Source organism: Vulpes vulpes, chromosome 2 (genome assembly GCF_048418805.1).
Source record: "Vulpes vulpes isolate BD-2025 chromosome 2, VulVul3, whole genome shotgun sequence".
NCBI lineage: Eukaryota > Metazoa > Chordata > Mammalia > Carnivora > Canidae > Vulpes > Vulpes vulpes.
In genome coordinates this window covers 49,867,707-49,889,033 of record NC_132781.1, presented here as the reverse complement: position 1 = coordinate 49,889,033, position 21,327 = coordinate 49,867,707, and the positions used below count along the sequence as shown (strand labels likewise).

The 21,327-nt window shown below is 59.8% G+C and overlaps 1 protein-coding gene across 2 annotated transcripts in view; it reads left to right on the top strand.

Annotated features, from left to right (window-relative positions):
• Positions 1–213: 213 nt before the first annotated feature.
• Positions 214–21,327, top strand: part of FAM163B (family with sequence similarity 163 member B) — a 28,246-nt gene continuing 7,132 nt past the window's right edge. Inside the window, exon 1 of one of the 2 annotated variants that reach the window (XM_025982059.2) lies at positions 214–412. The gene's annotated coding sequence lies outside the window, so the exon portion shown is untranslated. Of the gene's footprint in view, positions 413–675; positions 1,017–21,327 lie in introns of those variants that run through there. The other variant, XM_072748218.1, reaches the window with a different exon arrangement.

Here is a 21,327-nt window from a genome sequence, read left to right as displayed (position 1 = left end):
GGAGCACTTCGGGTAGAGGGACCCTATGTCAGGAAGGAAGCAGCCCCATCTGTTTGTTCTGCTTCTCATGCAGCCATTGGTCCTAACTCTGCCCTTTGATCCCAGGGAAGACGTCTGCTCCCTTCCTCTAGGGATGCCCTGAGAGATGGAAGGCAGCTACCAGGCCCCAAACCCCGGCCAGCCCAGAGTGGGACAAGCACCGCCCTTCCTCTCATTGGCTGGGTGGTTGCTCCCCAGGAAGTGGAAACAAACCATCCCAGAGGCCAGAGTCAGCTGCGCACTCATCGTGTGCCCTGGACGTCCTCCCCGCGCTGCCTCCAGCCCGACCCTCCAGGCGCCGCTATGGCCCATTGCAAAGATGAGAACCAGAGAGATTCCTGGCTGAGGAACTTGCCCCAAGGTCGCCCTGTGGGTAAGCAGCCGCGGCCTCAGCCTGACTCCCAATCCCAACGCTGTGGAAACGGGGAGCGCCGGAAAGCAGGCAAAGAGCCACGGGAGCCCCCGCGGGGCGCGGGCGGGGGCGCCCCGGGGAGGGCGGGAGGTCACGCGGCCTGGGCCCCAGGCGGCCGCGCCGTCAGCACCGGGGACAGCTCCCGAGCCGCTCCCCGCAGCCCCCGACGGCGGCGCGCGCGGGGCTGGCGGCGCGCTCCCCGCCGGCTCGGCCGCGCGCCCTCCCGCCAGCGCGCGCCCCGCGCCCGGGACTGGGCTGGAGCCGCGCGTGCCGCTCGCAGGGAGCCATCCTGCGCGTCCCGAGCCGCGGCCGCAGCGGGAGCTGGCAGGGGGCTCCTGCCCGGCACGCAGCCGCCTCCCGCGGGCCTCCGGGCCTCCGCAGCGCCAGCCTCGCCCGCCGGGCCCCAGCGGGCGCCGCAGCCCGTGGCCTGGGCAGGAGCGGCCCCGCCAGCTGCGCCCTGCCCGGGACGCACGCCGGACCGCCCCGGCACGTGCGCCCAAGTCCTCGGCCGGCCGGGGCAGCGGGGCAGCGGGGCAGCGGGGCAGCGCCGTTCCCATGGTGCAAGGTAAGGGCCGAGCGGCTGGGCGGCGCGGGGCGCGGGGCGCGGGGCGCGGGGCGCGGGGCGCGGGGCGCGGGGCGCGGGGCGCGGGGCCGAGCGCGCCAGGACTCAGGCAGGGAAGCCCCGGTTCGGTGCCCCCCTGGGCTGGAGCGCCCACCGCAGCCTGCCCGGCAGGCGGAGCCGGGTCCCTGCCCCACGCAGCTGCCCGGCCACACCACCTGTCCCATCTTGAGGTGCCCTGGAAGTGCGCCCCTGGGGAGGAGGCTGTGGACTGCGGACGAGGACCCAGGCAGGCGGCCAGGGCGAGAGGGAGGCGGGGGACTGGCCTGTGTCAAAGGGCACCTGGTCTCTCTCTCCGCCTGGGCATGAAGGAAATCGGGAAGAGAAAGTTTCCTAGAGGAGCCTGGCCTCCATTCCTTCTGGTGCCCGGAGCTGAGACCTTTCATTGACTGAGGCTTGCCTGCTAGCAGACACCTGCTGGGCACAATTCACCCAACACCCATGAGGAAGGGGTCATTGGCCCTATTTGACAGATGGGGAGACTGAGGCTTGGGGAAGTTTGGTCACTTGTCCAAGGTCACACCACCAGTAAGTGGTAGAGCTGACCTCCAACACCCCATCCCACGGGTCACTGCCGCCAGCCTCACATGTACCTTTGTCTGTTTGGAATCTCAGCTTAAATGGAGGCAAGGAGTACCAGACTGGCATTTGGGTTTTCCTAGCCAGGAATAAAAGGACTCTCCAAACATCAAAAACCCAGGAGATTGCCTGTCCACCCTCCTGGCCCTGCCACCTCATCCCCCAGTGTCCAGTACTCCCAAACCCAAGGACCACGTGGACACAAAGAGTCCTGCCCTTGTGCATCTCAAGGCAGCCCCCGTGACTCTGGGACAAGGACCTCAAAGGTCAAGTTCATTGACCCTTCTCCAGGGAGCATCCTGTAGGCCTCAGCCCCCGCACACCCTACCTTCCCATTCCTCAGGAAACTGGAGCTCAGGAGAGCCAGAGGGGACAACCTACCAGCCTTCCCCCAGCACCCTCCTCAACTCAGGCCAGGCCAACCTCTTGGTTGGGGGTGGGGGGGTGATTTTCAGACCCAATGGAACTTCCAACCCCAGAAAGTTCTGACTTGCCAGGACAGCATCCCTCCCCCTCTGCTGATATCACTGAGGATACAGCCTAGGTGACTGGGGCTCTTCTTACCTAAGCAGGTGGTCCAAGCAATTCCTGGGCCCAGGGGAGGGGTTGACTTGAGTCCCTCATGCACAGATTGCAAGCTTCCTCAAGAGCTTGGGTGCTGGGAACTGGTGACATATTCATCTTGCTCCTGAGACTGGGGCTCAGGCAATGTGGGGTTTTGTTCATTTTTTTCATTTGGGAGTGGCTCCTGGGCACCTACATGACAGGGTGAAAAAACCAGGGCGATCCTTGCGCCCCAGATCCTCCTGACTTCTGGCCTCCCTGCCATCTGAATTCCCAGTGGGGCTCCCTGGTCCAGATTCACTTGGAAGGCTTGGAACCGGCCTCCTAAAGGGTTTGGTGGTGTGGGAAGAACCCGCAAGCTCTCTCAGCCTGGGTACCCTCGGGGTGCATGGGGATGGCAGCGTGGGGAGCTCTGGGGAGCATCGGCTGGTCTTTCTGGAGCTCACTGGCACTCTCTGCTGAGAGCGCTGGCCTATGAAAGTGTCGCAGCTTCTCCACCCTGGCCTCTCCAGGGGAGAGGGGAGGGCATCCACCACAGAGCCCCTCCCAGCCTCCGAGGCTTCAAGCTCCCAGACGCACATTGCTTACACCAGCACAATGGTCAAACATGAGGAAGGGCGCTCAGGGAAAGAATGGGCACTGCTGGAGGGACCAAGACTTATCTGTCCCATTCAGTCCACCTTTCCAGATGACCTTGGACAAGTCACTCTCCCTCTGTAGACCTTGGTCTGTCAGCTGTGAAATGATGGGGCGGCTCATGGTAGGTCCCAGATGGGCCATTACCACTCTGTTCATCTAAGCCCCAGACTAAGCAGCTGGGAGGAGCTGCAGTATGGAGGGAGCACAGAAGGGTTTTGAAATCTCCAGGCAAACCTGAGCCCAAGCCCCCCCACACTCCAGGGATCACCCCACTCTTGCATGTTTGGGACCCGCTCTAAGTCGCCGACTGCTGGTGCTGGTGCTGGGTGAGCCATATGGTCGGGCCAGCCTGGAGGCTACAGCAGGGCCCCCCCTCCCACAGGGAGGCCCCTGGGCCTGCTCCATAGAATGATAGCAGCGAGATCCAGTGAGGAATGATTACAGTGCTCAGAAGGGGTGAGGGAGCAGGCGGGGCTGCGGGAGAGTTATTACATCTCTGTAAATTGCGTCTGACTCTGGGCAGGAGGCTCACACAGTGGCACCAGGGCCGCTGTCCTGTCCTCCCGGGAGCTCCTGGCCCAGCCACTCTCCAAAGTGGCAAGTCTGTATCTGTATCTTACTGTACACCAGTAAGAGGCGGTTTGTGGGGTGGAGAGAGTGGATTCTGGGCTACCTTGGGCAAATCACTAGGCTTCCTCGTGTGCAAAACTGCTGCCTTCCCCGCCAGCACACGGCAGCGCCTGAGAAACCAGGCCTGCCCAGGGAGGGCGTTGGATGCCCTGAATCTCTTCCCGGGGTCTGCTCCACAGAGGCTGCGGCCACTGGGGGCTTCTCAGCCTGGCCACAGACTCCTCCTGGCACCACTTTTCCTTGCGGTGTCTCGATCCCTTTGGATTTGCTCCAAAGGGGATTTGACGAGCCTGGCCTCTTGAGTGTTTGCCAGCGCCTCTCCTTCTTCCCCTGCTGAGCAGAGAGGCTCCTGGGTGCGGGTGCACTTGTTTCTCTTCTCAAAGCTCTTTCTTCCCTTTGGAAGTAGAGCCCCTCCCTGTACAGGCTTGGTCCCGCCCCCCTGGCTGGGGCTGTCTAGGATGCTGGGGAGCCTGGGGGGCTGTGGGAGGAATTCTAGGGGCTCTCACCCCCTTGTCCCAGGGGGAGGGGGATTTGCAGCAAAAGCCCCGAGCTAACACGGAGGTTTGCTTCCAAGTCTGGTGTTGCTGCTTCCTGGCTGTGGGACCTGCTGGGCTCTGAAATGGGGACTGTGGCCCCTACTTCCCAGGGACTGTGGCTCCTACTTCCCAGGGGTCCTGCAGGATTAAACAAACGATCCTGATGAGGGTCCTGGGGCTTCCCGAGTGGGGGAGCAAGGAGGAGGTCAGATAAGGTAAGGCTGTAAGCCCTGCTCCAGGGGTGGGTTTCTCCAGGGGCCCAGAGAAACCACAGGCACTGAGCCTGGGAGGGACACAGCCATATCTGGCCTCTAGAGGATGTCCTTGGGCTGCAGCATGAAGGATAGCCTGGAGAGGGAGGCTGGAGGCAGGAAGGCTCTGGAGGAGAGTCCCTGCCCCCAGCCCGAAGGGAAACGATGGAGGCCTGGACCAGGAGAGTAAGAAGTGGGCAGGAACAGCCATCATATGGAGGAGGGGCACTGGGAAGGCCCAGGACTGAGCAAATAGTGGTCCTGGAGCACCCTTCTCCCGAATGGGGCCGGGCCAGAGACCTGGGCATAGTCTGACACGCAGGACAGGCCAGTGCAAACGGTAAGGGCAGTGAGGATGAAGCCCTGGGGGCCCCGAAGAGGACCTTCTGCTCCAGCAGCAGCACAGTGTTGAGGTGCCCATCACACCCTGGCTCCGTGTTACCGCCTGTCCTCTGCACATGGTCCCTGCCCCCCTTGAGGGGTTTCCATGAGGGTTGACCCTGGCTGCATCTCCAGGTCACTATGCCGTCCCTCTCTGCCCTGTCCATGCTCAGCTTTCCCAGGCAGAGGTGGAAGGAGCCTGGGCCGCTCAGGAGGCCCACGTGGAGGCTGGCCAGGGGCCCAGGCGGTGGCCCTACTACAAGCCACGCTCCCAGGACTACAGCCGCATCCACTCATTCCCTGGCCACAAGTGGTGGTGTGGTTGAGTGGATGAGAGCAAGGCCACTGCGGCTGACCAGAGCCGTGTTTCTGCCCAAGCTGTGCATCCCTAGTAAAGTGACTTAGCTTCTCTGGGCCTTGGGTTCTACTGTGGGTGATAATATTAACTTCTACCTCATAGGATGGGCCAGATTACGTCCCAGCTGGCTGACCTGGGAGAGGAGTCCAGGCATGCTGAGCGCTAGCAGAAACCTCTCTTCCAGGCCAGGCCCACCCCCAGGGCAGCCCCCAGAGTGACCTCAGGGCAGACTGGCCTTGAGGCCACCCTGGCTCCCTGACCACCACCTGAATTTGGGTTCTCTCCGCCCCCAAATCCACAGTTTCTGCAAAGCAGCAACCAGGCCACGGCAGTGGCAGGGGTGGCCCCTTGGGGCTCCCAGGCTGGCCCTGGCCTGTGGGGCTCTCTGCTGGGCCGGGTCCTTGAAGAACAATCCTCCCTCGTGTTATTATTATTGTCGTTGTTCATCATCATTTACTGTACGCAAATGATGCCCCATACGTGCACCCCATACGCGCTTACACTCGGAGCAGGACCACCCCAGTGTGTCCGCGACGGGAGCACCAGGAGCGTGGGTTCTCAGACCCCCTCCAGACTTTCTGTTTTAACAGGCTCCCCGGGTGATTCCTATGCTCAGTGAAGTTGGAGACACACTGTTCCAGAAAACATGCTGTTCACCAAAACAGAAAGCCAACTCCACCTGCGGAAAGCCACCGCGGGTGACTGTCTCTCCTCCAAGCCACGCGTGTTTTTAGCTGATGTATGTTAAATTTTAATACATGGAAGGGATTTTTTTAAACAAAGTACATTTATGCTGGGGCTCAAAGAAAAATCAAAATGTTTGTTTTTCATGAAGTAAAAGCCCCCGGGCGTCCCCGCGGTGACCCACACCTGTCCCCAGCCTCGACACCTTCCAGTCGTTTGTGTGCCGGCCACCTGGGCATCATCGAGGGCTCCTTGGCCCGTCTGGATCCTCTCCCTGTGTCGGCACCCATCTTCTCATCCGCACACCTGGCCCCGCATTAGTAAGCCGGCGTGCCGGTCGTCCCGGGTTTTTGTTTGTGCTGTGGAGTGTTATTGATTTGTTTCCTGGTATGATCCCAACAGGAGAGGATCTCATGGTGGAAGGGGCCTGGGGGGGTGGGTGGTGTGCGCACATGAATAGGATGAGAGAGCCGGGCACAGGCAGCTCTTGATGGATGATAACACAGGTGTGAGGCCAGCCAGCGTTCCAGATTTGGAGGAAGATAGTTCCATGGGCCTGAGCAGTCAGGGAGGGCTTCCTGGAGGTGGAACTTGAACTCAGCCCTGAAGGAGGAGTATGGAGTGGGAGGAGGAGGAGATGGGGCATTTCTGCCATCATGGGTATGTGGGACACCTGCCTGTTGACTTGGGCTGATCCTCAGTGACTTAAAGATACCCCGACTTTCTCCAGCAATCTACTCCCTGGGGTTGGGGGGTAGGGGAGTCCAGCTGGCCACTTCCTGACAGCGTCATCGGCTTTGAGCCTCCAGTCTGTTGTGACTGAGGCCGGCTTTCCCCGACCTCACCCTCTCTCCTCCTCTGGCCTCTCTGCCACGTCCTGGTGCTGAGGGGGTTTGCTGCAGACAAGTGAGGGACCCGCGGCCGAGCCCCAACCCCTGCCATGGCCCAGCCTCAACTCCAGGGCACCCTGCGGCTTTGGCTTTGTGCTTCCTGCCAGCACGTCCCCCTAGTGTCGCTCCGGTTATTTTGCCCGACCACTGGGACCGCTGGGAGCAGGGATGGGGGCTGCTGGGCTGGCTCTGGGACCGCAGGGGTGCTTGTCCTGGGGTGGAGGCAGAGGCTGGGAAGCATCATTAGTGTGTCCCTGACACACGGGGTGTTGGGGGGAAGAGGGGGCTTGCCTCGCTGTGTCTGAATGTCACATTTCTTCCCTGTTTTCCCAATTCTTCCACTTGCTGTTGGTGAGTGCACTTTACTTGGTACCTTTGGGAAACATTCTTCAAGCAGACATGCTCATTTCTCAGATTCCAGGGCAAGCACCTGGTCCGGACGCCCCTTCTCTCTGCAGGGTACCCCCCTCCCGCCACCCCCACACTGCTCCCAGAGCCCAGCAGACCCTGCTGGCTTAGAGAAGGACCCACAGTTAGAACCGGGACCCGCGTCTCTTTTGCCATCAGGGTCTCCTCTCGAAATATTGCAAAACCGGCAGTGGCTTTGAGGGGCCTGATTCTGGGATACAATGATCCATTTTGGGTGTGAGGGAGGACAGTGAAAAAGTCTAATATTTGGCAGAAGAACAGCAGCTTCTTGGTAACATTGTCAAATCGTGAGCTTCTGGTATTTACCTGTGTTTAGAGTTTGTTTGGTTCAAACATTCATTATGCAGAAGGCTCCTGGCTCTGGGCAAACCCATTTGCGAAATTAAAAATATAGTCAACTTTAATTTTACCTTCATGGAACTTCCCACACGAGAGTTTCCTCTAATTACTAAACAGATTTCTATTTCAACAAGAAAATTTTTGCTTTACAATGCAGCGTCTTACATAATCACTTTGGGGGGGGTGATTTTGTTGCCACTGGCTGTCTCGTTTTTCCCCTGTGTACCCTCTTCTCCCCAGAACTATCCCCATCCTAGAACAGGAGGGGCAGGAGGGAGGCGTGGGAGCAGGTGGGCAGGGGTCCGACACAGCTGCAGACCCTACAGGATGCTGTGAACAGGTGCAACGGTTAGGACCCCCCAGCTCAGCCCAAACCCCAGTGCAGGCTTGCCCCAGCGGGTGAGCTGAGATGCATCATTGAATAAGTCCGTGCCCTAGTTTCCTGGACCATAGAAACGAGGTGGTCATACCCCTCTTGCAGGGTGGTGGTGAGGATTCTTCGTCCCCCATGTAAGAGCCTGGACACTTGGTAGGAGCATGACCAGGGAGCCTGGTGCTGGATTTGGGGGGTCTCTGAGCATGTGGGAGGCAGGGCCTGTTGCATGGTACTTGTGGTGAAACTCAGGTTCCCTGTCACTGAGGGCAGCTGGGGTCGGTACCTGGTGTCGGTCCCGTCACAGCTGAGGGCAGACCCCAGACCTTTGCCACAGCCCAGATGTGCCACAGACCCTCCTCACTGGCCTGTCTGCCCCGCTGTGCTCCCATGTGTTGGCTTACTTCCCTCTCTGGAGCACACCCTGAACCTTTCTTCCTGGGGGTCCTCCCGCCTACACCCCTCTCTGCGGAAAGATCTCTCCTGGCTGCAGTGGGGGGAGGTCTTGGCGTCCATGGAGTGCTTCAGGATCGCATCCCTGACCCCACGTCACCTCCCTGGAGGTCAGCCCCATGGCACACACCCTCGGACCCGCTGTTACCCTGGCTCTGTGGATCTTCCTGACTGGTCTCCATCTGTACCCAGGACGGGGAGCACCTGTTGATGCTGTTCATCAGGGAGTCCAGTGCAGTGCCCAGCCCGGTGCCTGACACATAGAAAGGAGCTCTCAGTAGAAAGCTGTCAGATGGCTGGAAGCTTTTGGGCCATTCTGAGGCCCAGCCTCGTCTGCCAGGGGCTGTACTGGCCTCTCCCTGGACTGAGACACCCCACATTTAGAGCCACAGATATCTCTTTTCCCATCAGGAGCTCCACTCCAAACACTCAGAACCTCCTCAAGGAAGAGGGGGCTCAGAGTGTTCCAGAAACGGGAGTAAGCCAGCATGCCCAGAGCATGGCCAGCTGCAAAGCAGTTTGGGGGGTCAGCGGGGTCTGCCCTGTGTGATGCCGCTCCTTTTCGAGCTACAGGGATGTGGTGGTCGGGGGGCAGTTCCAGGACTGGCAGGGCTCCCTCGTCGGCCTCAGCTCCCGGCCAGGGCTCTGGGGTTCATGCTGCCATTCTTCATTGACAACAACTACCATTTAAAAAAAAAAAATCACTTAATCTGTAAGACGCGCTCTTTCAACAACACGCCTACACTCACTGAAAAATGGCTGAGCCCGGTTTTCTTACAAGGGAAAGTTGATGTAAAACAGATTGCTTCAGGCAGGGTCTCTGCAGAAGCCTGGGCCACCAAATATTGCTCCGGATGGCAGAGGTGCCCTGAGAGGTTCCTGATGGAGCCACTGAGTTAGCCACGGTGCAGAGGTGCCCGGTGCCAACCTGGCCGGGAACTGCAGCACGTCAACGAGGAAATGGGTGGGCAGGGGGTTGGGCAGAGAGTTGACAGCTGCCCTTGGAGGCCTCTGCCCCCAGGATGGTAGGTGCACCGACAGGTGGACCTCCTGGGGGCCCTGGCGGCTTGTACTTGGAAAGAACTTGAGGTGACCCCCCAGGGAAGAACGCGAAGCCTGGGCCGTGGTCAGGAGCCAGAGGTGGTGTCGCCCTCTCCCTCAGCCACTCAGGTTGACCCTCTTGGATGAACTGCCATCTCCAGATGGGGAGAAAAGCTCTGTTAGGGTTCACTGAGCAGGTGATAAGACCGGGTAACACTCAAAGTCCCTTCCAATCTAAGGGGGACAGTGGGGGACTCTCAGATTCTAAGCGTTGTTATTCAGATGTTCTGATTCCCTGAGCCATGCAACTCTAGGTTTCTGAGAGCCCCCATCCCACCACCTCAGCTTGACCTCTCTTCCCAGGCCGCAGTGGTCCTCTGTCCACCCCCCTGCCCACCCATCCCACTGGAGACCCTGCCTGGAGCCCCAGCGCAGAAGGTGGGCCTGCCTTGAATGAGCTGCACTGACCTCAGGCAAAGGCAGGGATCCAGGGTCTCTCTAGCAGGTGCCAGGTGCCCTGGAGGGACATCTGAACTCAAAGGGGAGTGCCAGCCAGGGCCGGTGGCTGCCACAGGCCCCCCCACCCGCTGGCTGCTGGAGCATGCAGCCAGTCCCTCTGGAACCACCAGGTCACTGGACTCACCTTTGTCTGGGCTCACCTGTTGTTTCTTCATTATCAGTACCACACACACGCACACACACACATGCAGATATGCATGCACACGTACATGCATGCACAGGTGCATGTGGACACGTGCCATGTACATGCACACACACGTGTATTTATTCAGGGATAGCAAAAAAAAACACAACTGCCTTTTGAGATGTGCAAGCCACAGCAAAACCATAGGTTAAGTCCCAAATTGCAATTCCCAGTATATATATACACATATTCCCAAATATACCCATTCTGCTGGTGAAATAACTGGCTCTTTTATTTTGAAGGTTAGCAGTGTCACACACAGACACACACGTGCACACACAGAGCTCTGGGATGAGGAGGGGGCAGCTCCTGAATTCAGCAGTGCAAGGCTGGGCCCGGCTCCTCCACCAGTGTGGGGCTGTCCTGGCTGCGGCAGCAATTTCAGGGCAGCCCCGCTGTTTACTTCGAAGGCCCCCTTCCCCGAAAGACCCCGGCTGTGAGTAAGGATAAGGACTCCTGTCTTCCTAACTCACAGGGCTGCTCTCGGGGTAAACACTGTGCCTGAACCCCCCCCCCCAATCTTAAACAGCAGGGAACTGTCAAGACACAGGTGTATTCTAGGTAGCCTCCGGATCCATCCTGAGGAGGGCGGGGGGCGGGAGCCCCACGGTTCTCACTCACTCCCTCCTTCACTCCTTCACTACTTCTCACCAGGCAGCCAGGCGCCTGGCTCGCCCAAATACCCTAACCTGGTGGGTTAAGGAGAGCCCACCTCGTTACCCCAGTGCATGCAGCATAGACCGTGCCCATGGAAACTGGAAACCCTGTGAACGCTAGGACGCGTATGTGTGTATTTGCTTTGTTGTTTTTAAAGACCTTATTTGGATTTCTCTTTTGCTTTTGCCCTCCTGTGGGGATAGGGAAGGTGAATACAAGGCACCAGGTTGTCCTACAGAACATGCCTCGCACCTCCCACCCCCTACACTCACTCTGCAGGGCCCGGGTCCAGGAAATTGGGGTAGGGAGAGCCCCCGAAGAATGAACGCTGCTCCCTCCACTGGGCCTCCCCCCAAAACAAGCCAGATTCCACCCAGTCCCCAATGAACAGAGTCCTTCGCCCTAACTCCCCAACCTGTGCCCAGCTTGGGCTGCTGGAGACCCAGACCCAGTGAGAAAATAAGAATCTTCCAGCAACAGACCCGAGCGGTGCTCCCTGGCCAGGAGGGGGATTTTATAGTTAAGAAGAAGAGACGGTGCTCATGCTACTCTTTATTTCATCTTAATTTCAGAGAGATCTTTGCTGGATAGAAGATTCTAGGTTGGTGTGTTTTCCCCACTGTTAAACCCACCGCCCGCAGTCTCTCACCGCCACATCCGTGAACGGCTTTTCCACTTTATTCCTCACATGCCTTTGTCGCTTCCTTCCATTTCGACGTCATCGCTGGTTCTAGACAATTTTATCAAAGCATTTCTTCCATGTTCCTGACGTTTCTGGTTTGTGGAGTGTTGCAGATCTGAGTTTCCACCGGCGTTTCTTCTTGTGGGTCGTCTGTCTGCACGTCTTCTAGTGGGGACGCGGGTCCCCTGTGGGCACCAGACGCTCTCCATGCCTCCCGAACCCCTGCTCCTCGCTTGGGTTTGTCTCTCTGCGGTTTCATTTTGAGTGGTTTCTCCCCACCACTGTCTCCAAGTCCACTTCTCCGTAGCATCTAATCTGACATGAATCCCGTCCCGTGTGGTTGTCATTGGAACTGGAGCTTTTTTTAATCTCTAGAGATGTGGTTTGGTTCTTTCTAACATTCTCTGTGTTTTTTTCTTTCTTTCTTTCTTTCTTTCTTTCTTTCTTTCTTTCTTTCTTTCTTTCTTTCTTTCAAGATATTATTTATTTGTTCATGAGAGGCACATAGAGAGAGGCAGAGACACAGGCAGAGGGAGAAACAGGCTCCATGTGGGGAGCCCAATGTGGGTCTCCATCCCAGGACTCCAGGATCACGCCCTGAGCCAAAGGCAGAGGCTCCACTGCTGAGCCACCCAGGCACCCCTCATCTGTGTTTCTGCCTGATGTGCCCAACTTCTCCTCCCATGTTTGGACCTCAGGGGCCACTGCCGTCAAAACTGCTTTAATGTCCTTGCCCCCTAATCCTATCATCTGTGCCATTTCTGGGTTCATTTCAATGCACTGACCTCCCTCCTCATGATGGGTCATATTGTGGGCTTTCCACTGGGAGCCTGGTGACCTTCCACCCGATGCCAGACGTTGGGAATTTTACCTTGTTGAGTGCCACACCCCGGTGCTTCTTTGCTGGCTCCGTTCTGTAATGTGGCTGTTATCTGGAAACAGTTTGATTCTTTCCTCTCTAGATTATAGGCTTCACTGGGCAGGACCAGAGCAGCATTCAGCACAGCCCCTCTGTGTTACGAGCTCCTCCTCCCATAGGTGGGAGCAGGAACTGGACCTGGACCTGTGTGAGTATCTAGGATCCTTTCTGATGGTTCTCTGTCTGACCTCAGGTGGGCTTGCACATCCCGAGGTGAGGATGAATGATCCAGAAAGCATTTCAGGAAGGAAAGGGCACAAGGAAAGGTGCAGCAGGCAGGAAGACGAGCACCAGCACTCCATGAAGGCTGTTGGGTGGCAGACAGACCCTTCCTGCTGTGCAGCCAGGTCTCTGCTGACCCCCCACCCCCACCCCTACAACCCTGTGCCGTTTGTTTCCTCCCTGCTGCTCTTATGCGTCAGCTCCCAGAGCCCACCTTGCTCTGCCTGCCTCTGGGCTTTTGCACTTGCTGTTTCAAAGGCGGGGACCGAGGGCAGAAACCAGGATGCTATCAGAACTTAATGAATATTTGCTGTCCCATTGTTGATAAGCTATAAATGCCAAGTGCATGGTGTGGACAGTGAGTGCTCTTAGATCCCAGAAGAGGGAGCCATATCCAGGGTCCGGAGAGCAGGAAAGACTTGCTCAAGTTGCATGCTGACTGATAGCCAGGGATTTCAGTACGCAGAATTGGAAAGGAGTTCAAGGCTCCCATGGAATGGCATCAGCAAAGTCTCAGAGGCAAGACCATGTGGCGTGTGCTTGGGGGGAAGGCCCAGGGACAAACCTCTTAGCCAGATTGGTTTAAGAAGCATGGTGGGGTCAGCTAGTGCCAAGGTGAGGAAGTAAGTCAGGGACAAGCTTGGAGGGCCTGGATGCTGGATGTTTGGGGCCTAGACCTCATGCAGGCCTGAGTTCCCAAGGGATGCTTGGCTGGAGTGCCCGGGGTGCCTGCAAAGGAGAACGGGGTTCTGAAGGCACAGACACGAGACATGACGGGAGAACAAACACAATGCAGTCTGCATGCAGAGCCTGTCTTGTTTAAAAAAAAAATGTCAGGTACTCCTGGGTGGCTCAGTGGTTAAGTGTCTGCCTTTAGCTCAGGGAGTGATCCTGGGGTCCTGGGATTAAGTCCTGCATCGGGCTTCCCACAGGGAGCCTGCTTCTCCCTCTGCCTGTGTCTCTGCCTCTCTGCATCTCTCATGATAAATAAATAAAATCTTAAAAAAAAAAATTGTCAAAATAATAGCTGTTAGGATACTGCTAGAAATGCCCCGGCCCTCCAGCCCCCGCCTCACCCTGTATGTCTGCAGTCATCTCTTGAGAGGCTCGTACTGAGCCCCTGGGGCTGGGTGCTGAGAGGGCTGGGCCTCGGAACTCGCAGCAGAGGCGGCAATCACGAGCTTCCGAATGCGCCCCCAGCGTGGCAAGCGGCATGGGGTGTCCACGGGGGTCTGCGTTCCCAGCCCAGCAGGCCTGGCTCCTGAGAAATTGGTAAAGAGGTTCAGGGTATACAAAACGCAGTCCTGGTTCTGGTCCCCACCCCCCCCAAGACCTTCACATGTTTGGCCTGGGGTGCAGGTGGGTGATGGGCTGCCCAGGGAAGCCAGGCTATCGCTGTCCTGGGAGGCTTGTTGAAGCATCGGTGGGTCTGGGAAGGATCTGGATTCTGGGTTCACCAGCTTCCCAGGTGACACTGGGGTGCTCTGAGCAAAGAAGTCACAGGCCCAGGAGCTGATTGTCTGCAGGCTGCAAGGTGGTGGCTGAGGAGGGCAGAGGCAGCCCTCCCTCCCCCGGGGGGCGGAGAGGTTGGTTCTCTGTTCTACAAGAGCTGAGCTCTCTGTGAGTGATGGGCAGCTGGCCTCCCCGCCTTCTCCTGGAAGCCTTTGTGATTGCGGGACTGACCCTCTGCCCTGAGCTGCCTCATAAATGCTCACCACCCCCCATCTCAGTTCCCCCAGCATGGGACAGAGGGCGGAGTCCCACCACCACCACCCCGGCTCCTCCCCGGGCCCTGGGACCAGGACCCAGCTGGCTGCCGAGACTGACCTTTCTGAAAAAGCCCCGCATGGCCCCGGCCCCCAGTTCTGCCTCTCACGGGCTGTGCACCTGCGGGCAGGTGACACCATCTCCATGACTTCCAGTTTTCTCGTCTGTGAACCCGAAGGATGAAGATGAGGCTTGAATGGGGTGATATGGTTTCCCCCCAACAGGCTTCCACACACTGCTCTCCCGAGCAAGGAGATGCGCTCAGGGTCTCCCGGGCCACACCCCCCCCGCCCCCTGTCCTCAGGCTGGAACCCCTCCACAGCTTGATCTTCTCCCCTCAAATTCATCTATGGCCCCGACGTCTCCCCGGCCCTTTCCTTCCCCCCACGTCCAGCTCCCGGAGGCTCTACCTTGGCTGGTGACTCATGCCACAGGCATATACAGAGCCCTTGCTGTTTGCCAGGGCCTGTGCGTCAAGGTGAGGCTGATGGTGTGTCCCTCACTGAGCTCCCGGGCCAAGCCCTCGGAAGAGGGGGTGAGGTTCCCTGCAGAAGGCAGGGCCTGCACGCTGTCCCCGAGGACCAGGAGGTCTTAGCCACTGGGAGACAGCGGGCAATGGTCCCAGGGGCACCCAAGCCTAGGGATGGTAAGGTAGATGGCGTCTATGTCCACCCTGAAGCAGAAGTGGGTGGTCAGGGCTGGTCCTGCGGACTGTGGACTTTATTCATAGGAACTGGGAGACATCTGGTCTGGACTTATTCTGGGGGGGCCACATTGAGGACAGCCACTCCCCACATGTGGCCTCTGTGCCAGGAACATCAGCATCCCTGGGAACCTGTGAGCCGTGTGCCTCCTTAGTGCACCTGGACCTCTGAGCAAACACACCCAGGGGGAGCCCCCTGGCCCAGAGCCCCTACGGGCTGTTGATGCAGCCCAGGTGAGAATCATCAGTTGGTGCCCCCCCCCAAGGGTCTGGCATGTGGTGAGGAGCCCACTGGGCCTGGGCTGAAGTGCAGGGGCATGTGGCCTGGCACTGCCCTGGGACTTCATCTCAGCTGGCTTGCTGTCCCTGTGCACACACCCAGGTTAGTGCTGGGGGGAGCCTGGTACACTCTGGGCACCTTGTCTTAAACAGACAGGAAGCTTCTGTGGAGGGATGGAGGGGGTGAGATGTGTGGGGCAGGGGCCAGAGCTGAGAGCGGCAGGTGCTGGAGCGGTGTCAGATGCTGCCCCAGCCTCATGGCACCCACCCTCACCCAGGGGTAGCAGGGAAGCAGAGCGGGAAGACCCAGCAGGCCCCTGGCAGGTAAGAGACCCTCAAACCGGCCTTTGGAGGACAAAGGACATCCAGGGGCTGGGCCCTGCTTTTCCTGGAGGCCTGCCTGCTGGGGCCTGGACTGCATCTGCAGGATGGAGGGCAAGACCATTTCAGGGCTGGCGCCTCTCTCGGGATGCCTGCAGGTTCACTTTCTGAAAGGGGGTTGAAGGGTCCTCTTTGCCCCAAACCCACAGCCCACAGACAGGAGTCCGAAGCACCCAGGGTCAGCCCTTGACACATAAAAGACAATGCGTTGTCAAAGAAGCAAACCCCCTGAGTTAGCAGGTGTGGCTAACCCAGCTGGATGCCTCTGGGGGAGTGTCCACAGGCCACTGTCCCCCGACCAGGCCAGGGCAGTGGCCTGCGTGGCATCCTCACCCTCCCTGCCTGTCTGGGACGCATGCGGGGACAGACAGGTGCGGGAGGTGAGATCCCCAGTGACAAGACCCCGCTCCTGCCTTCCCGAGCTCAGGGCCTGCTTGCCAACAGGACCCCAGCCCCATTCAAATCCTCACTGTTTCAGAGCCCGCACATGCCCTGTGCAGAACCCCTAGAAGGGCGACAGAAACGTGGCAAACCAGGTTCTCACTTCATGGGGCTCGTAGTCTGAAGGGGGCAGGAGGAGAATGCACCCCTGTCCCAGGCCTCCCACTTTTAAGCAAGCCCAGGGTGCAGCTGGGAGGAGGGAAAAGGTGAGATGGCAGCTTTGGGGTGGCACCCCCAAGTTCATCCCCTGCCCCGAACCCCGTGACCCCCGTTCAGTTCTCTGGCCCTGCTTCCCTGTCTGTAAACTGGGGTAATGGCAAACCTGCTCGGGGCTGTCCTAAGGATGAAAGACAGTGAAGAGCGGGATGTCCCGCCAGGCACGGACAGAGGGTGCTCAGGACAGGGGAGGGCACTGATTCCTAGTGTGGGGTCCTGGGGAGCCACTGGGGTGTGTGCAGGAGGCAGTGAGCGTGCAGACTTAGGTTGAAGAAGCCCAACGGGGCCACGGGGGCCGGAGGCTCTGCTGAAGGCGGATTTCTCTGTTGTGTTGGAGTCACATGGGATGAACTGTGTCTTTAAGACCTCGGGAGGTGAGACAGGAGAGGTCCAGGGGCAGCTGGGGCCCAGGGCCAGACCCTGCTGAGCTAAACGTCCAACAAGGAGCACCTTGCCACCTCCTCGCACCCCCCACCCCCACCTCCCAACCACCTTGGGGCCCGAGGAGGCAGCTCAGGGTCACTGGCCTGTGCGCAGCCCTCGTTCTGTGGCAGGTGTCCAGGGGGACCCTTCTCTAGGGGGATGCACCCACGTGTCTGCACGGAGAGGGAACGATGACACACACCACCCAGCGTGGTCCCTGCAGAGCCAGGGTAACCAGCCTTGGACACATGCCTGTGTGCACCCCAAGCGGTGCTTGCCCTGGATAAGCAGGACAGTGTGCTGGGGGGGCCCTGGGACCACCCACCTCAGTGACAACCCAGACTCTAATTGACCTTGGAGCAGGCTCTGAGTGCAATAAACGATGCAATAGCCGGCCTCATGGAAGGGCCCCACTGTGGGCACGACTGGGTGTTGCCCACTGCCCCCAAGGACCAGGGGGCTCTGGGTGACTTTGGCGTGGCTCCGTGACAGAGGCAGGGGGAGATTCTTTCTGCCGCCCTTGGCCTTCCCGGAGGTTCTGAGGAAGAGGACAGCGGCTGCCTGGGGGCCAAGCTAGAGGGGCCAGGAGGGCCACCCACCTGGGGGTGCCCCATTGACAGGCAGTAGGGAGGCCAAGCTGCCCAGCCAGTCCTTCTAGTTTCCCCGGCAGTGGCCCAGCCCCGCCCTCCCCAGCCACGGGGGGGGGTGGGGGGGGGTGGGGGGTGGCGTGCCAGGGTCTGTGCTGAATCCTCTCCCTCTGGGCCATGGCCTCCCCTCTGCAGCCTCAGCCACGTCCACAGTAGGCCGGGAAGGGGCACAGAGACCAGGTGTCCCCCGATGGGCTTTCCTGCTTGCTCGGTGGGTGGTTTCACTTTTCCAGCCTCAGTTTACCCCTGGACTGTGTGGCTGGGGCAATCCTGTGAAGAGGTGCATCTGCTCCCCACTTGGGGAGTGCAGGTTGGGCAGCCACCCACCCAGGGGCACATCGTGGGATGGACAGACATGGCCGAGCCCTCATGCTAGCGCCACCACTGTCCTCACATCCCTGGCTTCTTGCACACCTGGCCCCCCACTGCCAGCGTTCTCTGGCGGGCACGGGCCTGGCTTGCTGGGACCCCACCAGCTGGGCCTGCGGTTCTGGGAGCCTGGAGGGGAGTCTCCATGGGCCCCCGGGAAGCGCCCCTCCAGGCCTCCAGGTCCCTGCACCGCCAGCCCAGCCCAGCCCAGCCCAGCCCAGCCCAGCCAGGCTCTGGAGAATATCTCTGAGACCAGCCACAGTGCTGCTGAGCACTTCCCTGTCTATTTATTACCAAACACAGGAATCTGGGAGCCCGTGGAGCGTGAAATTAGGAACAAATGTGGAGGAGGTCTAGACAGGAACTCCTCGGCCTCTTTCCCTCACGGACCACGGGGCCCTTGGGCTTCCAGGTAGCAGGAGTGCTTTTGTAACCAGACAGATGTGTTTGTGGAGGAAAAGGCAGGCTGGCTCTCCATAAGCCCTTGACGAGACAGTGGGCTGGGGAAGGACCCGCAGGGAGGCAGGACCCTCAGCCTGGCTCCCCCAGCCTCTGTTCTGCCATCTGGAAGCGAGTGGCACCGTCCTCACTTGGTTGGAAGGGCTGCTTATTAAACAAGCGGATTCCGAGGCCCCACTGTAGGCTCACAGAGGCCTGGGTATCCGGATGCCCCCACGTGCTGGTGCCTGGCAGGTTTGGGAGACGCTGGTCCAGCAGAACCAGAGTGCAGCCAAGGGCATAGGATGCAGGGCTGGGGTTCCTCCTTGGCTCCTAGGGGAGCACTGAGCATCTCAGGCAAACGCAGTGAGCGGCACTGTGGTGTGCCCAGCGCCATGCGAGGCTTGGGGCTGGGAGGGCAGGCCGGAGCTCAGGAACAGAGAAATATTGGGGTCCAAAACCCGGGGCAGGACACATGGTCCAGATGGCAGCCACGCGGGGGGCTTCTGCCAAGGGAAGGTGGTTGTGGGGAGAGGGCCCCGTGGGGGGTGGGGAGGCAGGTGGAGGCTGGTGTCTGGCTCTGACGCCAGGTGTTTCCTGCTCCCCCCCCGCGCCCCCCACACCTCCCGGTTGGGTCTTCCTGTGCAGGAGACCCCGGGGCTCATAGAGCAGCTGGCTCCCCTGCCTTCCAGGGACTGGCCGTCAAAAGGGGACCCTGCCTGGCCCCCTCCCCACAGACGCTAGTGCTGCAGGCGGGGGGGGGGGGGGGGTGTGTGTGCCCAGACAGGCCCCAGCTCACTGCCTTGTCCCTGTAAAACTGCAGGGTGGGGACAGGGAAGCAAAGCCGTTTATAAAGCTTTAAAACCGTTTATGGTCCCAGGGGGCAGATTAACAATTCAGCACCATCCCCGCCAAAGCGTCTTGGCTGGCAGGGTGGCAAAGACTTCAGGGAGAGCCGAGGACGGGCAGTGTCAGCGGGCTCCACTGGGCTGTCGGGCTGTCGGGCTGTTGCGGGGCCTGCCACCACCTCTCTGCCTCCCAGCCTCTGCTTTGCTGTCCTTCCCCGCACAGCTGTCCCCTTCCCTGCCAGCGCCCCTCCCTCCCTTCCGTCCTTCCCGGAGGCCCCTCAGCGCCATCCTGCCTGCCCCCAGCCCTGCCTCCTAAAGCCCTCGGTGGGTCTCCTGGGTCCTCAGCATAGCCAGGCTAGGGACACAAGTGTCCAGGGGCCACCGGGTCAGCCCGGTCCCCTCCCACCCCCCTCCTTGCCCTGCTGCTGCTGGGTGAGTGTGCACGCGCCTGTCTGCAGCTCTGCTCTGCGCACCCGGGGCAATGCCGTCCTGATGTATCGCTTGCACCTGTGGCTGGCGCTGTTCCCATTTGCGATCCTCAGACTCTAGCCCGCATCTCAGCCATTCCCGTGGCTGCCAGGCTAGGCTGGTTAAAGATGCAAACGTCGACCCTTCACTCCCAGAGCTGCGGGAATTGGTGTGTGAGCCCCACCATGCCCATATTACGAGATAAGGAAACCAAGGCCCAGAGACAGACGCCTCTGACTCAGGGTGACCAGCAAGCATATGGCAGGGCTTTCCTCGCCTGCCTCCCATCTTGGGCAGGACAAGGGCCCCGCAGACTTGTCACCATGGTGCCTGGCTGGGCCGAGTCCCCAGGCACCGGAAGGAGCTCTGGAAGGTGACAGGCCAGCAAATATGGCAAGTGTGAGAGTCACAGAAGCAAGCGACTGGCTGCTCTTTTTCTGCTAACTCATGTGTGAGGTCATGAATGAGCCATGCCTGCTCCCCACACTGGCCTCAGCCTCTCTGACCCCGGGACCCACTACTAAGAGAAGGTGTGGGACATGCCAGCATTAGCATTTCGAGGTTTGAGAAGTTCAAGAAGGCTTCCTGGAGGAGGAGGCAGCATGCTCTGGGTGCCCCAATGGTAGTGTGGGCCCTGGAAGGGCAGAGAGAAGGGCATCCAGGGAGTGGGCACAGCCAGGGCTGAGGGGTGGCAGGAGGGGTAGGGGGCAAGGGAGGCCATGTCGCTCGTAGGGCCTGTTCGGAGTTAACCGTGGACGGAGGTCAGGCTGGGGCGCCAACGGAGCTGCCAGCGGCGTGTGCGTCTGCTGGCCGGGCCGAGCCTCAGGACTGGCGCCCGTCGCGGGTGTCCTGCCCCTCGGCGTGCGTGTATCTGCAGAGCGAGGCTGAGACACTCCAGCTGGACGTGGCCCTGGTGTCAGAGCCGTGGCTGCTGACAGCCCTGGGCGCCTGGCCTGCGCCGGCACCCTTCCCATCACGCCACCAGGCTGCCTGCTCCTGGAGGGGCTCCGAGAGCCAGGCCGAGCCAGGGGCCTCCTGTATCTCAGATGTGGGAGACAGGCTCTGTGGCCGCCATGGCCACTCCCCAACATCCTCCAGGACCTGATAGGGGAGTTAGAGCCAGAGAGGGACACGTAGATTAGCAGCAGCAATCTGAGCACAGGCCCCGGGCCGTCTGGCGGGCGATCCTTGATGTCCTCATTGCTGTACAGAGTGGAGAACTGAGGCACAGAGTGGGCGAGCCCCATGCTTGCCATGACCTGGAGGTAAAGCCAGGGCGGCCCTAGGGGGTCTGCTGCGGGCCGGGATGTTGGGGCTGCTCAATGCCCAGCAGAGTCTAATCTTGACTTCCCTCGAGCTGAGTAAGTTTCCTCGCTGATGAAACCAGAGCTCAGTGACGTTGTGGGGCACAAAGGGCAGAAACTCAGGCAAGGTGACCTTCACAGAATGAGTCATGCTGCAGGCCGAGGGAGGGAAGTACAATCCCGCCAGTCAGGACCACAGCCTGGCCTTCTCTGGGCACCGGCATCCTTCCTCTCTCCCACACACAGACCAGCCCCTCCGGCTGTCCACACACATGGCTGAAAGCACCACCCTGGCTGCAGCCTGAGCACCTGTGTCTCTGCCTCGGGTCAAGTGACCAGCAGGGACTGGCTGGTGCTGGGTCTCAGCCCCTTCTTGGGAAAGAGGGAAGGATCGGCTCGGCCTGCGACACATATCCACTCTGACTCCAGCAAGCTGTGGCCGGAGGGCTGGCAGCAGGATACCAAAGGACTGTAAGGGCAAGGCACAGGGAGGAGGGTAGGGGCTGGCTAGTGCCCCGAGACCCACGGCTGCAGGGCTTTGCACAGCGGGATTAACGGGGGCACATCTCAGCCCCCAGAAGTGACGATATGGCATGTTTAACCTGGGCCCTGACCCCAGAACTCCTAGTGCTGGGACCTCTGC